Genomic DNA, 18183 nt, shown 5'->3' on the forward strand with positions numbered 1-18183 from the left:
TCTTGATGACACGATTCGAAAAGTTACCGGACCAAATATGGATAAATGAAAGTCATTATCTGGAGTTGCAAGTTGCGGGATTTAATTTCGAGTATGGCCAGTGAAGGTGAAACAAGGCTGATAACCCTTTCTTTCAGAATAATATGTGTATGCGTCATTTTTGTGGATTACAGGATAAGGCAGTTTTTAATATGAAAAAATAGTTTTTTTTAGAGAAAATGCAGCTTTTTGTTACACCCGTCTACCTGTCTGATCCAAAATCGGATCAAATTTTTCCAACATCCCTGTGAGTTTTTAAAACAAATTGTCAGATAAGAGGGGCGTCTCACCTGACCACCCCTTTTCAGGACAACCACCTTTTCAACACGCCTTGTCAGGGACGGAGGAAATAATACGTCTTAGGAAGGTTATTCAGAATATTATTCACAACTGTTAAAGGAAATGAACGAAAATAAAATCTGAAACATTTTGTAGGATTTCTTAGCTGCTACATGAATCGTGGGAGACGTCATTACATTTGTAGCATTAATCTAGTACAGATGAAAACCACACTGGGAGGGTAATAACAAATCATGCTGGTATCTTGTGAAGAGTTGTCACATTGTCATTCGTACCACATCTTCTTTTTATATCGTTTTGTTCCTTTCGGTTGCACCTCTTGGAGAAACTAGAGTCGTGTCTGTATATTTGTTAAAATTTTCAACAAGTAAAGTGAACAAATTTTCAAATAAAGTTGAGTGTGGAAATGGGGAATGTGTCAAAGAGACAACAACCCGACCATAGAAAAAACAACAGCATGGATGCATAACGCACATTTTTAAAGTGGAGCAAAATAATTTCCCATAAAACTAGATTCATTTCCTATTGTTAATTATCCATTTTTAGATGGTGACGTTCCCTTGTCACCATCTTATGGTGTTTATATATCTCAACTTGTACGATTCGCTCGTGTATGTAACAATGTATTAGATTTTAGCGAGAGAAATTTATGTATTACTGAAAAATTATTACACCAGGGTTTTCGATATCACAAACTGGTCAAAACATTTACTAAATTTTATCACCGGTATAAGGAAATAATTCGTAAATATAACTCAACATGCAGACATCTTATACGTTCAGGTATTTCACATCCAAAATTTTATGGAAATATTCTTTATAAAGCACAAAAATGTCAGTATTCTCCTCAGAAACTAACAAAACCTTTAAATAGACTTATTAAAAGGGGATATAGTTACGATACTGTTGTCAGGTCATTAAAGATTGCATATTTCGGCTTTAACATTGATTCACTGATAGGGTCTTTGCATCGGAACTAAACACATTTATTTCTAAAAAAACAGTTGTTGGCATGACACGGGTTATGTTCTTCTCATATATTTTATGATAGTATGATACTAAACCCCTAACGGGAGGGATTGTACCTGATATTCATATGATGAAGACATAATCTTTCAATCAGTTTAATTGAGGTCTGGAGCTGGCATGTCAGTTAACTGCTAGTAGTCTGTTGTTATTTATGTATTATTGTCATTTTATTTATTTTCTTTTGTTACATCTTTTGACATCAGACTCGGACTTCTCTTGAACTGAATTTTAATGTGCGTATTGTTATTCTTTTACTTTTCTACATTGGCTAGAGGTATAGGGGGAGGGTTGAGATCTCATAAACATGTTTAACCCCGCCTCAATTTTGCGCCTGTCCCAAGTCAGGAGCCTCTGGCCTTTGTTAGTCTTGTATTATTTTAAATTTTAGTTTCTTGTGTATAATTCGGAGTTTAGTATGACGTCCATTATCACTGTACTATTATGCATATTTTAGGGGCCAGCTGAAGGACACCTACGGGTGCGGGAATTCTCGCTACATTGAAGACCCATTGGTTGCCTTCGGCTGTTGTTTGCTCTATGGTCGGGTGGTTGTCGCTTTGACATATTCACCATTTCCTTTCTCAATTTTATATAGTATGTATATAGCATTTTTACACCAATCAATATAATTATGAAAATCCACAGTTTGTTAGAAAGGTCAACATTTTAATTTTCTTCATTTTCAAAATGCATATCATTGATGCGTTTTGTTTAAATCTGTGTCAAAAAAGCGTTTATCAGAACGTAATAGGTGTTTGCACATAACGTAATAGGTGTTTGGACATAAAGTAATAGGTGTTTGCACATAACGTAATAGATGTTTGGACGTAATGTAATAGGCATTTGCACATTACTTACATGGTGTTTGCACATAATGTAAGCGATATTTGCACATAACGTAATAGTGTTTGCACATAATGCTGTAGTTTTTATACATAACTTAATAGGTATTTGCACATAACGTAATAGATGTTTGCACATAAGGTAAACGATGTTTGCACATAGAGTAAACGATGTTTGCACATAAGGTAAACGAGGTTTTCACAAAACGTATTAGTTGTTTGCTCATAATGTAAAAGGCATTTGCACATGACGTAATGAATGCTCACAGAGAGTATCAACTGTACGGCAAAACGCATATGAATTATACCATGATGTATTATGTTTTTCACTGGAGATACATATGTATAAACACAACATAACGCCAAAAGACTATAATATCATGAGATTTACATAGAACAAAGGTGTATCACAACAAAACGTTTAGAACATTTGACATAACAATAACACTTGAGACAGGACGCAATTATTAACTGACTTATGTAAAAGAAGAATAGACACAACATAGATAAAATATGAGAGAATGTAAAGGTGGTTGATCATAAAGTTCCGAAGTATTCACAGAATATATAGTAGTTACAGCATAATGTAATGCATATTTTACACAACAAAGTTTAGCAATGACATATCATACAATTGTTTGACCAAACAAATTACTAATTTGACATAACACAGAGATGCCGTGTCAGGATATAAAGGCATCTGCACATAACATAAAGAAGAAATGACAGGACGTAAAGGCAAAGCGACAAAACACATTAAATATTTACACTATAAGACAGTTCCGGCGTTCCATCATAAACTGCTTAAGTGTCTCTAATGTACAAGGTTTCAATTGAACAATTTATTAAACAGGAGCGAGTTCATTGAAAATAAATGAAATTCCCTTTAGCCTCAAACTTAGAGACACACACATATATATATGTACTCATTTTAATTAAATAAATTAATATCTTGCTTTCCAATATCAATAAAAGGAAGAGTTGAGACATTGTCCAAAAATATACAAAAGATATTCCAAGTGGACAAGTAAAAACAAAAGTCGATATTAAAAAGAGGACCTTGCCGTAGACAAAAATAGAAAAGACCAACAACATCCAAAAAAACGTCATGCACGCAGAAAACCAAAGACTGCGAACCAACATGGCCGACATGATAAAAAATATAACATATGGAGTAAAAACAATTGTTTAATGATTTTAAAACTATACAACTAATTGAAAAAAATTGAAAGGACAAAAATGTTTCATCTGCCTTCAACTACAAAGCGACTTCATATAGGAGTTATTACCCTCAAATCACAAACTTTACCAATGTTTGAAGGAATCTGTTAAAAGTGCATTTAGTGACTTAGTCATAAACAAAGAAAGGAGAAAGGAAGTAGGATTAAGATTAATGGAACATACATTCATAACGTGTATCTTAATATATCAATATGATGGAATTTAATGCGACTGTCATACAAGTGCGAGGTTTGTCTTGCTATAAAAACCAGGTTTTATCCACCATTTTCTACATAAGAAAATGCCTGTTCCAAGTCAGGAATATGACAGTTGTTATCCATTCGTTTGATGTGTTAGAGTTTTTTTTTATTTTTCCATTTAGTTAGGAACTTTCCTTTTTAATTTTCGTCGGAGTTCAGTATTTTTATGATTTTACTTTTAAGTTTTTCATAACTGTCCGTTTTCAGTTGATTGTCACTCTCAATTATCAGCTGTATGTATACAGCAGATTTGCTTGTATCTGAAATGTGTTTCTTCAATTTCATGTTCAGTGGTAAAATGTGATTAACAAAATCACAAAAAAAAACCACATGATATTCGTTTTGAGTAAATCAGGAATAAAACAGAACGCGAAGTTTCTTTTCTGTCTTCTTGGAAACTAGTGCATAAATTCTGCATAATATAAATAAGGAACAATTCTGCATGGAAATGTGCATAATTGTTATCCATGGGGTTGTCAATCAGCCAAACATGTTGATACCAAGGAAGTAAGCCTCGACTTATGATGTCGGGTTCAGTGAATTTTTAAGAAGCATGACGGTTATAGTACATTATAGATTTTTTTCCCATAAATCAAGTTCTAATTGTCGAAACATTAGCAATTCCTTTTTGCTTGGAAAAGTTAAATTTGTTTGTTGAATCCGTCTTTAAATATGGTAAAAATACTTTCAAATGATTTAGTATTCATATTCGTTATAGAAACTCATACGGATAATTGATCGTATGTTAATATTAACAAATATTGGAATTATAAAAACACCATGACCACATCTAATTTGCCCTGCCTCTAAAGTGCAGTGTTAGTTGGAATTTTGAATCTGACGAAAAGCTGCAATAAATATTGTTTATAAATACAATGAGGTAAATAGGGTAGAGTGGATGAAGATTAAAATCTTACTCTTGGATTGAATCATAAAATACACTTGTGACCTCTGTATGATATATTACATACTGGTATATTTTCGGACTAATCTTACATTGCATACCTAATTTCTTTATCGAGGGCAGTTTACTGAACGTAATTTGAAGGCAATATTTTGGTCCTTTGAAATATTTGTGCATGTAATTTTTGTCATTGTCAACGGTCTAAATGTCTTGTCACATTCGGAAGGAGTATCTACTGTTTCTTGTCCTCGTTTTGTCCACTTTCTAATGAATCCATTTTAAAAGATGAAAATTACATAAATCCAATTTTGTGATTTAGAGTTCTATAGCCCTTTTCGCAAAAAATCTTAAGTGTAAAAGTAATCTTACGATAAAAATATTTAGTTGTGTTGTTAAGGAATATTTTAGACTTAAGAGAAATTTTACCCTTTTTTTAGATAAGGGCTACTGGTATTTTTGTTTATAAAAGTATTGTCATAAACGAAAAAAAATACACACCGAATTACTGAAATATATCTTCATTTCATTAGCTGCCATGAAATACTGTGATTTCCAAGTTAAATGAAAAATGATAATGTCACATGTGAAATACAATCGATACGTTCACTCCTCTGACGTCATTCATTAATTGGTTTTGTCTATACATATGAGATGTCGTTTGGTGGCTGTATCGACGATGTTTTATTCATATCTACTTGGTTAATATTTTGTTCAAAGATAAATGAATAAATTTTAAGGAAGTATAGACATTCAAAGTCTGGCTTCGCTTTTTGAGAAGGAGACGTTCAAGTCTTCTTAAATCACATACTCCTTGTTCTTTCTAAATAAGAAACCGTTCTAAAGAGTACCGTGTCACTTTTTGTAACATAGTTTTATAACTTCCATGCGTTAGCACGATGTCGATTTGTACATATGGTCGGTTGTAAGTTTGTTAATTATCTTCATCGTTTTATAAAACGGTGACAAATGAACAGATTTTACAATTATTTCTTGATTCTCATATTTTAATCTTGTTTCAATCTTACGTAATTCGAAATGTCACCGTATGTCTTTTAAGATTTGTCAGAATGCATACGTTGATTATATTTGAGCTTTCCACTAATTCATAGACGATAAAAAGCGACAAAAATAAAAAATAGCGACACCAATGTTGAATGTCAATATTGAATGTAAAACAAAGGTGAATAGTTTAATTGACTGTTTCGATGCACAAAAAATCATTCTTATACAGGTAAAATCGAAAATTAACATTTTTTTTTACCTTAAAATTGAAATCAAGCAAACATATCCATATATCTATTTACATTTATTCTTATGTTTATGTCGTGTTATGTGACCATACATGTATGGGGGTCATCTCCATAGCTAAATAGATGAAGTCTAGACTAAAAAAACACACGAAACTATGCTATATATTATCGAGCCCATGCCCTGAATATTGTTTACTCTAGACTTTTGTATATTTGGATAAATATTTTTCATTGTCATCAATTTAATATGAAAATTTGAGTCAAATCGGTGAATACAAATTTGACAGTTAGTGCCCCTTTAAATTTATTGTCATGTAAATATTTTTATCATCTTGACACTATCATTTTCTTGAGGCATCGGTTCTAATTGTCGCTTCTGGACGCTAAAACTCTTTTTGTCGCTAATTGAAGAGACCAAAATTTGAGAGTGCTGTGACAATTTGGTCGAGAACTACTCGATCTTATTTATAAAAACAAACCTTTACCACTAAAATACTAAAATATTCGTCAATGTTAAAAGAGACCACTATTATAATACACTCAGAATCAGTTTGCAAACGCTTCTTTCTTCAATGATAAATATATTTTTCATAATTTAAAGAGTGGTCAAGTTGTCTCCCGGTCGAGTTGACATTCTCCAAGTGTAATCTTGATTTTTAAAAATTGAGACATAATAGTAGCCTGTAGTTCAGTGGTTGTCTGTCGTTTGTTTATGTGCTGCCTATTTTTTTTTTGTAAAATTTTTACATAAAATAGGCCGTTTGTTTTCACGTTTGAATTGATTTACATTTTCGTTCGGGGCCTTTTATAACTGACTATTCTGTATGGGCTTTGTTCATTGTTGAAGGCCATACGGTGACGTATAGTTGTTAATTTCTGTGTTATTTTGGTCTCTTGTGGAGAATTGTCTCATTGGCAATCATACCACATCTTCTTTTTTTTTTTAATTTAAATGCTTCTAGTGTCTTTATCAATTTTTTCATCGTATGTTATTTTCGTTTTTATATCTCAGACTAGATTTTAAGCCAGGTTGTCACGATTATATTTTCCGTTTGGCCTGTATTCTTCGTTGTACAGAAGATTCAACTTTTTAACAAAAAAATATTTTGGGACCCTCTTTAAGTTTATATCAACAAACTGAAATTTTTAGTGGTACTTACATATCATTTTTAAACGAAATATTATAGGACAGGATTTCGAGAAAGGTTATTTTAAGTTGCTGTGCTTGCGACGTGTATTTTATACATCTGTACTACAATGTCATGCATATTTTGTTTGCTATATTTCCGAAAGTACTAATTACAAAATTAACTTTTAACTAGCTATTATAGTCCATTTCTTTAACAGGAATAGTTTGTTATCAAGTTCGTTTTTGACATTTATTTATATATCTGATGAGCTCATTTGAAAATTAAAAGCAATTAATTTGATTCAATAATTTATGGTAATATCTAAACAAATAATAAATATAAATAATTTCTTTTTGATAGAAAATGAAGATTAAAAATTTCTATAAACCCAAACCATTTAATTATCAAAAAATAGGGGTATCTTTACCTCTGTGTAACATTCTTCAGTTCAAATAGTTACCTGAACACTGGCTGGTAGTAGATGCAACAAACTCAAGTTTAACTCCGATCCAAGCCGCATTCGAAACACCACGTCAAATCTGACAATCTAAAAGAAGGATATATTATACCAATGTTTCCACGAATGAATGGTGTTTTTCATTTCAGAGGTTTCTAATAACTGCCACAATGTTAACAATCAAGCTTGCAAGAAAGCCGTAACGTCGTATAGGACCGAGAGTTGATATCATTCCTTCATAAATTACCTAACTATCGTCTATTGTTATTTGGAATGAGTGTCCCCGACTTATGTTTTGCTTACTGTACGAAATGGATAAAACGAAAAAAAGCTGACAAGATCCTTACATTCATTTCATAGTTCAATAATAAACATTGTTGATATTCGTATTAAATAATGGCAATAGGAACACGAAAATGCAACATTAACAAACTCAAATATACATAAAATGAACTTTAAGATAACAACTGCCATATTTCAGACTTTGTACAGGACATTTTAAGAAAAAAAAATAGGGGTTGAACCTGATTTCACGGATAGCCAAACCTCTTGCCTATATGACAAAGTTAAAACATATCGCTAAAATGACAACAATATGTGACATAAATACAGCACAAACACTAATCACACAGAAACGCACAAACAAGTAATAGAATGAAATTCAAAACAGTGTGGCTGTGGCCATTGATTGACACATTAATTTATCCATTGACTGGGACAATTTACGTGAACGTTTGTCTGTAACGACCACTGTTCACGACGTACCAACGATAGACATTTAAACTGTGGGGTCACCAAAGTTTTCTTAACGCCTTTAATTATAAAATAATTCGAAAAATTAAAAATATATAATTGATATAAATCAAAACATCGTGTTATTTCTGATTAATTTTTCGAATTACTTTATTAAGGTGTTGAGAACCTTTGGTGACCCCATAGTTTAAGTGTCTTTAAAAAGTACATAGTGAGCAGTGGTCGTTACATACAAACGTTCACCTAAATTGTCCCAGTCAATGGATGAATTTAATGTGTCAATCAATGGCCACAGCCACACTGTTTTGAATTTCATTCTATAATAGTAGACAAAACATACTAACCGCAGAACACCAACGAGCCTCTTCAATCAACGTCAGCCACCACAAACAGGGACAGTCTTAAGTAACGAACATGCGATGTCGAACTTTATACATTTATACAATACAAATATTTCACATTATCAGTCAAAGAAATTTTCATGACAATGATGGTATTGAAAAGCCATTATATAACTATTTTGACTACAAACGATAAGACATAACACATTATCCTACCGAAACCATAACAGAAACGTAAAAAGATAAATACATGAATGTTTGATGTACAAAATATCGATACACATGTATATAAATGCAAATTCAAACTCGATATGAGTCAAATTTGGGGAAAAGTCACGTTCGGTTATTAGGAGAAAGCCGACATAGATGTTAAACCGCGATCTAAGACATAGTGAAACAGACACATCGTATAGATCAACTAATTCGTGATGCGTTCATTAAATTTACGGAGTGTCATTTTTTAATCTTTCCTACTTATAACTCTGTTGGAGTAGTTTCTGTGTAAGGAACACACTCCTGTATGTAATGTCTGTATTATACAAGCATTACGTATCAATTGAGATATGATATACGACGGAGCAGAGGGTCTGTTACTGCTCGGAAATGGAAAATGGAAAATTGGGAAGTCGTCCATCAGTGTTAATATTGAGGAAAATACTATGGTATAAACAAATTCTTCTTGTATCAGTAATATACTAATTCCATGTTCACTGGGATATATGAAATGCTAGTACTGACTAAAATATGATTAATTAATTTTTTTATTTTAGTGATAGAACATCATCTATATATCTGAAAGTGAAAAAGAATATTGAAAGGTGCTTTTTCTGCTTGTCTTTTAGAAGGTTATGATTTTCTGGTTCAGACGAGTACACAAACAGGTCGGCCTGAAGGGGTGCACAATAAGTACCCATTAGAATATTTATGCTTTAAATTTATAGTAATATCCAAATAACAAGCCATATTATAATACTTTCAGAGTACATTCTACGTTACTAAAACCGTAATAGACATATTTATGGAAATCACGAATTCACCAACATTTGATTTTTTCAAACTTTGGAAAATGACATCTCTAACAAGCATTAAGTTTTAGCTACCTCTTATAGTACGGTGACCGAGTAAGGAAAAGTCGCTTATTTAAGGAGTTTAATTGTCATTCGAACTATACGGCTCTAAATCACAGTATTGGTAGTTCAAAGCTTAAACTCAACATTTTGATTTGTCGTCAAAAATCGTACGGTGCAATTTTTATGAAATGGGCTTTGAAGTTGGTTAGTTGACTTGGACGAAAAATCCACTTAGAAAAGTTTTGAGGTCTACATTGTAAAAAAACCATCCATGATATGATTTCTGTTCTATATACATTGTTGTTACACATTATTTTAGCGATTTTAAAGAAAGTTTAGCAAAATTAATCCGTTATTAAATAGTTTATGTAAAAGATTAACACTATGAATACTTATACTTATTAAAATGCATTTAATTGAGTACGTTTCGATTGAATTTCATCATGTTTTTAACGCAAAATGTTAAATGATTAACATTTATATGATATTTCATACATTTGTATCTTTATTAATTGATAATATCAAATTCATTTATCTCAGAAGCATTATTTCAGTAAATCAAGTCAGACACAAGTACTTACGCTCATATGACGGAGCTATTCGAAGTTCATATACAGCCTCTTATAGATACATATACGTAATGGGGATGTGCTGTATCACTTACATTCAAATACTGGGATATGTTCCATGAAGCAGTAGATATTTTGCTGTCAAATGTAAGAGCAGAACGAGAGGGAAATTGGTCACTTACTAGAGATCGTCATCTCAAATGTAACCTTATGATTTGTGACCAACAGTACCAATTACTGAAGGTGGATGCCAGTTAACATACTCGATATGCTTCAATTTTCTGAGAATATTTCATCACCTTAGATGGCTACTTTGCTTTAAGACAGACTCTTGGACATTTTAACAGTTTATGGACCGACATGGCAATAGAAAAGACCATTATAAAAGCCTCAAGGGAAACAGGTCGCACTATAGGTATAACAAATCAAAAGTCTGCGCTTGTTAGATGGACCCTTACTAGACATTTCCTTGAATCCCTTAGTCATGTAATGCTGAAAAGGGCTGGAATTGCTGCAAATTCACAAGAGGTAACGAAACCAATAGCAATGAAAAGAGATGAAGAACATCCTATTGCCATTGTGAACCATCTGAATGAACCATGACTGATCCCTATGGTGTTGAATCCCATCCTCCATGTCTTATCAATATCTCTTCTGGAATGCATGTTACAAGTGATATTCGTGGTTCTTTGCTCACAGCTGTCAAGGAAGGCTTGAACACGTCTAAACATTTTATCACTATTGCTCTTTTTTTTAGATCAGTCAAGGGGTTTTTATAGTCCAATATCAAAGTCTAAAACTAAAAACATTTTAAAACATGTCCACAAAAACAATCCTTGAATATAAATCGGGGGAATACTTTCAGGTTACATAGATCCATAACTTGTATTTAGACGTGCACTGATTTTGACAAATTGTAGAGATGATGTTAACATAAAACATGTGTTGTCATACCTTGAAGGTCTCATTCCAATTTCCCTTTTCAAGATGACGGCATCATGCAAGTCGTATTTGGTGAAGCAATTATAAATATGCCAATTTAAAAAATAAATCGTTTTCTAATTCCTTTTTTTTTTACATTTTCGGCATAATTCATTGTTAATTCATTTAAAAAAATGAAATTCAACATAAATTGTTGTATATATCTTCAAATTTTGAAAGTATGGAAGAAAAATAATAAAGCAGAATTTGATCTTTGACCTTATTTTATGCAAAACTGTTACCACATTTCTTTTTGACGACATCGATATTTCACTAGTACTCATTTTTCCAAAACCAATGATATATAATATAGCCATATAGTATGTTTGACGATAAAATATTGGGTCTGGTCACCGTACTATTAATAATTGGAACCGAATAACTTAAGTATTCCAACTATAAATTCTAGGTTGCACTTTGAAAATACAGCTGTTTAATAAACCACGCCTGTTTTGGAGAAATATATAATATTTCTAGACATTTTATTTTGTTAACGTTCTGGTTCCCATATATCATTCCTATTTTTCATCCCATAAAGACATAGCTTGGGAATGTTACCAGTTTAAATACAAATGATCCCGCCTAAAATTGAATTCTGAGGTAGACACAAAGTGAAAAGAAGGGGTAGTACATAATGTAAGTATAAGTCTTAACTCTTAGGAGTTCGGGGCATATACATGTTGAAATATGCCGCATAGACCTATGTTTTGACCTTTGGATAGAATAAAAGTGAATATCAATTTTCATTTTAGGAAATATATTTTTTCACCAATCTTCATAGTAAAAGTGGCACAGTTTGAGCAGTAAATGGAGTTCCTATGGGGAATTGCAGAAGTGTAACCTTTTGGAGATTTATAGCCTGCTGTGCTGACTTTCAATAAAAACAAATACTAACAGTGAACACTGTGTTTTCCTGGATCTTGATATTTGTATCTTTAACGGGAAGCTAATTACTAAGATTTACAGGTAATGAGATTATTTTTCATTTCTTATTGTTAATTATCTTTTTATATGGTGACGTTCCCTGGGCACCATCTTACTGTAGTTATACACTCAACTTGTTAAATGTTCTTGTGTATTTAACATCGTATTTGATTATAAAGAAGGGAAGCTTACCAATACTGTAAAATTATAACAATCCTAAGACTGTCCTATAATGTGTTCTAAAATTTGGGGACAACAGTCAACATTGTGTTATAATCTTATTCACTATAAAACGAAAAAATATTTTAACAGAGAAAAACAAAGTTGCATATAAACACTCTTTAGATAAAGTACATTTAAGCAAAAACAATAGACAAGAATACATAAATTGACCTGAGCACAATAACACTTGGATGCGATGTATAGATACCTCGCCATTTCGAAATATATTACCAAAAATTGGTCAAATTAGAGGTATAGGCCATATTGAACAAAAAGACTAACATTGAAGGTCATGTTGTAATTTTTTTTACCGCTGAGTAGTTAGATATAACAAATAACATTAAATGTATGAAGCATGTTTCTTTATTTTTTTCCTATTTACTTGAATAAATCATGCTTGAATATAATAGTCACCAGAACACATGAGGTAGGACCAATCTTTTATGGTAGTATTCTGTAATCTATATCATGTGTGAAGTCCATTTTTACTGAACTATGGTATACATTATTATTTATTGGCAAGTTGAAGCCTACTTCAGGGTGCAGGATTTTCTCATTGTGTTGAAGACACGTTTGTAGCTTTTGATTGTATTCTGATCTTCTGTTGGGTTGTTGTCTTTTTAACGATTTCCGTTTCCATACTCAGTTTAAAAATTAGTCTTCCACGGTCATTTTTTATTTTAACATCACCTGAACATCTAATAAAAAGCGTTACTCTTGTTCAGAGTTAAAGTTTAATATCTGATATCTTCTTCTTGTTAATCCAATACTGTTTTGTCATTTTGCTTGCAGTCATCTTTGCTCTGGTCTGTAGTTTTTGTCATTTTGTCATTTTGTCTCGTTTGTCATTGATTCTGGCATTCAAATGATCGCTTAAGTTAAATTCGAGGTGTAATTATACCGTGTAAATATAAAACTGAACCGAATTCATTTCATCAATATATCTTTTTGTGAAATAAAATGATCTGGCTTCTTTGATCTTCTTGTTTTTTACACTCTGACTCATATGAAAAGGAGGAAACATCTTGAAAATTTGAAGAGAACTAACATCCGGATTTTTTTTTTTATTTTGGTTCTTTTCCTGGTTGACGAACGATATTATATAGTCTTGTATACTAACTTCATATGGTTTTTATGGATGTTTTTTTCATTCAATCATACCACATCTCTTTAACATTCTCAGAAAAAAACAGCTTTAAAATATTTGTAACTAATATTTTATTTTAAAAAGATCCTACAAGCTTTTCCACAATTCGATTGCCATTAAACTGATTTTGTTGAGTTTGTTACATTCAATTTACTAATTGAAATGTGTTTCTGTCGTAATCCGACTGTTATTCATGCTTATCAAAAACATTACTGGCGTATTGTCCTGTGTACTCTTTATTTGTTCTTGTCAATCAAATCGTGTTCAGATTGCTCTCTTGTCAAACTTGTCTTATCACACTTATAATGTTTTCCCTGATTACCTGTATACGATTATCATCTCATACTAATGTCTCATATATTTATTTCAGGATACCCTCATCCATTTGTTTCCTGGTGGAAGTAAAGTGAAGATGGAAGAAAGCAAATCTTTAAAGATGGAAAAGTTTTTGGACACAACATTATGATACATGATTGATTTAAACATACTTGTTATACACTCAATGAAGACGATGCCGGAGAATCATACCATAGCTAACAATTGAATTATGTTAACAAAAAAGATCTTGGAACCTGTGTCGCAATTCAAGGCTGAGAACATATTTGGAATAGCTGAATTGAAATTCATACTCAGAGGTAAGAATGATTATAATTGATATTGAGTTGTGCATGCAAAATATACTGTTATCGATAGGAAGACAGAGTTCAGATTCACCAGACTGGATAAATTTATTCTTAGTGACAGATGTTTTGGCCTTTGTTAGTCTTATGTATATGATTTTTAATTTAAGTTTCTTGTGTATTTTTCGGGGTTTAGTATGACATTACCACTGAACTAGTATACATTTTTGTTTAGGGGCCAGCTAAAGCATGCCTCCGGGTGCAGGATTTTTTTAGCTCCATTGAGGACCCATTGGTGGGCTTTAGCTGTTGTCTGCTCTTTTGTCGGGTTGTTGTCTCTGAAACATATACCTCATTTCCATTCTCAATTTTAAACTCATTTTTAATCTGAAGTTTAATTCATTTTGGAAGCAAAGAACAGCTACAAAATTGCTCAATGGTGATCCAATGGATAAAATCTATCGTAAAGTTGTCTCGAGCTCAGTAGTACTTATTTATATAGCCTAAACAAAATTTATATAGGCTTAACAAAATTTAAAACTTATTCTTTTTTTTTTTTTTTTACAGTTGTTGAGACTGAATAAAATGTAACATCGGAAAATCGAAGACACAGCTGATGACATTAACGAGACGAGACATGCCATACTGCACTAAGATATATTAATCTTTCCTGCGCTTTACAACGTTACAAATCTGTATCTACATTTAACAGCATGTTTACTTTTTAAAAGAATAACCTTCTAGGAGAAATTGTTGTTTAAAATATAGAATATAAATTTATAAAATAGATGTTTTCATTGATCCCAAAATAGATTGTCTTATTTCATTTTATAAAAATATCATTTATTTCCTATCTACATGTACTCCACTTATGAAATGAGAAAATGTAGTATTATTGTAATGATACAACTTCAGTGTATTCAGTGTTTTGTCGCTAACAATTTATGTTTGCGAAGGAAAATTGAATGGATATATATTTTTCTATGTTTTGATTTTCTGGATTCACCAAAGTCTTTATATAAAGACATAGAAAATTAAAACTTGATAACCCAAACACATGAATCTGTGACTATGTTGAACGCATCTATCCCATCGAACATGAGATAAAAAGTTAAATAACAAAAATACTGAACTCCGAGGAAAATTCAAAACGCAAAGACCCTAATCAAATGGCAATATCAAATGATAAAACAATTGATAAAACACATCAAACGAATGGACAACGACTGTTAAATTCCTTGGTACAGGCATTTTTGAATGTAGAAAATGTTGGATTGAAAACATACTTGTTATACTTTTGCGAAGGACATTTTGTTTGAGAATTAAATATTGAAAAGGAAGAAGTTATTGATTTTGATTAACCTAAAAAACTAATAAAAGAATACTAAATAAACATATTGTAAAATAAAATTACACTAACATCACTCTTGATAAAATTCCAGATACATATAACATTACAAAACTTAGCCTGTATACATGGCTCTCACGAAGTATTTTTTATGGCAAGTCCAGGATTTCATCATTTTTTACTATGGGAAGTCCAGCAGTGAAAAGTTGAAATTTTATTGATATATGATATGGTCAATTATCAATATTCTGATATATATCATTAATTTTATCATGAAGGTTTTAAACTTATTTCATGTATTTTATGCTTCATGTGTACATGTCTATTATGTTTGCATTTTTACCCGTCATATGTTTACTTTTGGTAATATAATATGTAGGTGATCCTGTACAGAACCAAAAAAATGATTGTATAGCAATGAAGAATAAATGGTGTGTGTGTAATTTTCACATAACGACAAAAGGTCATAGCAGAAAAACAATTTTTCGAAACCTTACCTAAGAAAGTTATTGAAAATGGCATCATTTGTAACAAATGCAGACAGCAATTTATCGCCAATTCACCAACTCTGGAGATACAAAAACTGACATTGTTAGTACCGTCCCCGCACCGGTATCTCAGTTAACAGAAAATAAACTAACACCACATAACGAAACAATAACACTTCTAATCGTTACATTAGGCAAAACCTCAAGAAAGTGTTGCGTCTGTGTTACTAAAAAGGGTCCATTTGTGACAATGTCTAAAAAGAACAGATTACATGTGTTCTTAACACAAGGTATTCTAGTACCAACTGGTGCAAGATGTCCGGGTAATTTAGACCCTAAAAACAGGGACAGATATTGATGTATTCAGATTGAGAAAAACAACATCGGAGTTAGATACGTCCGACATTATTTGGCTGCTTGACAGGTTACGCGATATGGTATCTCATGCTAACAAAGAGAGATCAGACTTTGATGATCCGAAAACTCTTACTGATGAAGATATTGTGAGCCTGACCGAAATCACTAAGGAACAATTTGAATTTTTGGTTTCAAGTGTTCCTAAATTGAAAAAAGTCTGCAAATAGATCTCTAAAAACAACAATAGCAATACTGTTAGTTAAGTTAAAAACCGGACTATCTCACAGGTGAGTTTTTATATTGTTTTTTTTTTTAAGGAAAAGGGTTTATAAGGCCGCACATATCGTTGGGCTTGTGGGACACTAAGTAAACAGTTTTTCCAGATAAAAACAAAAAGCTTAAATGACTGAAGTAGATAAAAATAAGAAGTGAGTGCCAATGAGACAACTTTCCTTCCAAGTTACAATGTATTTAGAGTTAACAATTATAAGGTCAAAGTACGGCCTTTAACACCGAACAGCAAGTTATGAAGGGCACCATACATATATAACTTCTACGTTGTTTCTGTCAACTAGGGTCACCCGAGTCATGCAGATTAAATGACACATACCGATTTGCTTGGTCAATATCTTTTAGTATTTCAATATTCAGCCCCATTCTACTATTTAGTCAGCCATCAGTCCTACCCTAATATACCCTATCTTTTTCGGGTAATTAATACTGATAGCGTTTGACATTTTTAGCCGAACAAATTTATCCATTTTATATAACTTAAATTATTGTATGCTGGTTCATATTCTGGACGCCAATCTTTGCTCCTTTATTATATAATTCACTAACAAAACAATTATGAATCTTAGAAATGGAAAATCACTAAATACTAAACTTGTTCAAAGGGTATCTACATGTCTCAATCTTCAAAATCGGTTATCTAAAAATACTACCATCGCTAACATTTTTAACAATAAAAATCGTGGTTACCCTTCTATCGATAAGTGTCATGCCAAAAAATGACTTACATGTCCCCGTCTTTCCACCAACAATACGGTAAGGTCCACGTTTAATGGTCGCACATTTTCTTTAAATTTTGAAACTGATATAACTTGAAAAACAAACAGTATTATTTATTTACTCACATGAAACAAACCGGGTGTGGTATTCAGTACGTAGGAGAAACTGGTCGATATTTATCTAAACGCCCTCAAGAACATCTGTATCGTTTTAAAAGACCCAATAAATTCAAAAGTATCATTTACCAACACCTTAAGAAGCACAACCATCCTTTTAAATATTTAGCAGTTCAACCTTTAGAAGTACTAAATAAGCAGCCTGGTGAATCGATTTTAAAGTTTGTACGATCACGGAAAATAATTGAATTAAATTGGATTAAAAATTACAGACAGTTTACCCTCTCGGTCTAAATGATAATATCATGGGAATTGGTAATATATCTAGAACCAATTCCGTTAACATTTTGGATATAGTTTCTAAAACTGTTCGTAAAAAACGTTCTCACGGTCGTAGAACAAATCGCAATCAAAGAAAATTTCGGGCCAATCATACCAATATTTCGGACCTAATTTCTATTTCAAAAAACAACGGCAGACATTATCTGTTAACAAAACTCTGTTCGTTACCGGTTAATAAGTTAAATAAAATTTTGGAGGATTGCAACACAATTTCATATAGCAGTCCTAAGTATGAAATTGTTCAAATTATTATGGCATATTGTTATTCTAAATAATTTCCCAAAATTGATCGCCCTGAAGATCATAAAAAGCATTTTATTAGAATTAAGTATGTTAATAAAGGCTTTGATTTTGTAAATATTGCCGGTATATTTAACGACCATTCTGTTAAAGAACAAATTCCTGGATATTTTGACAATACTGAGCTACCTCTTATTTGTTATATTTACAAGAAATCTACCC

This window comes from Mytilus galloprovincialis, chromosome 2 (genome assembly GCF_965363235.1).
Source record: "Mytilus galloprovincialis chromosome 2, xbMytGall1.hap1.1, whole genome shotgun sequence".
Lineage (NCBI taxonomy): Eukaryota > Metazoa > Mollusca > Bivalvia > Mytilida > Mytilidae > Mytilus > Mytilus galloprovincialis.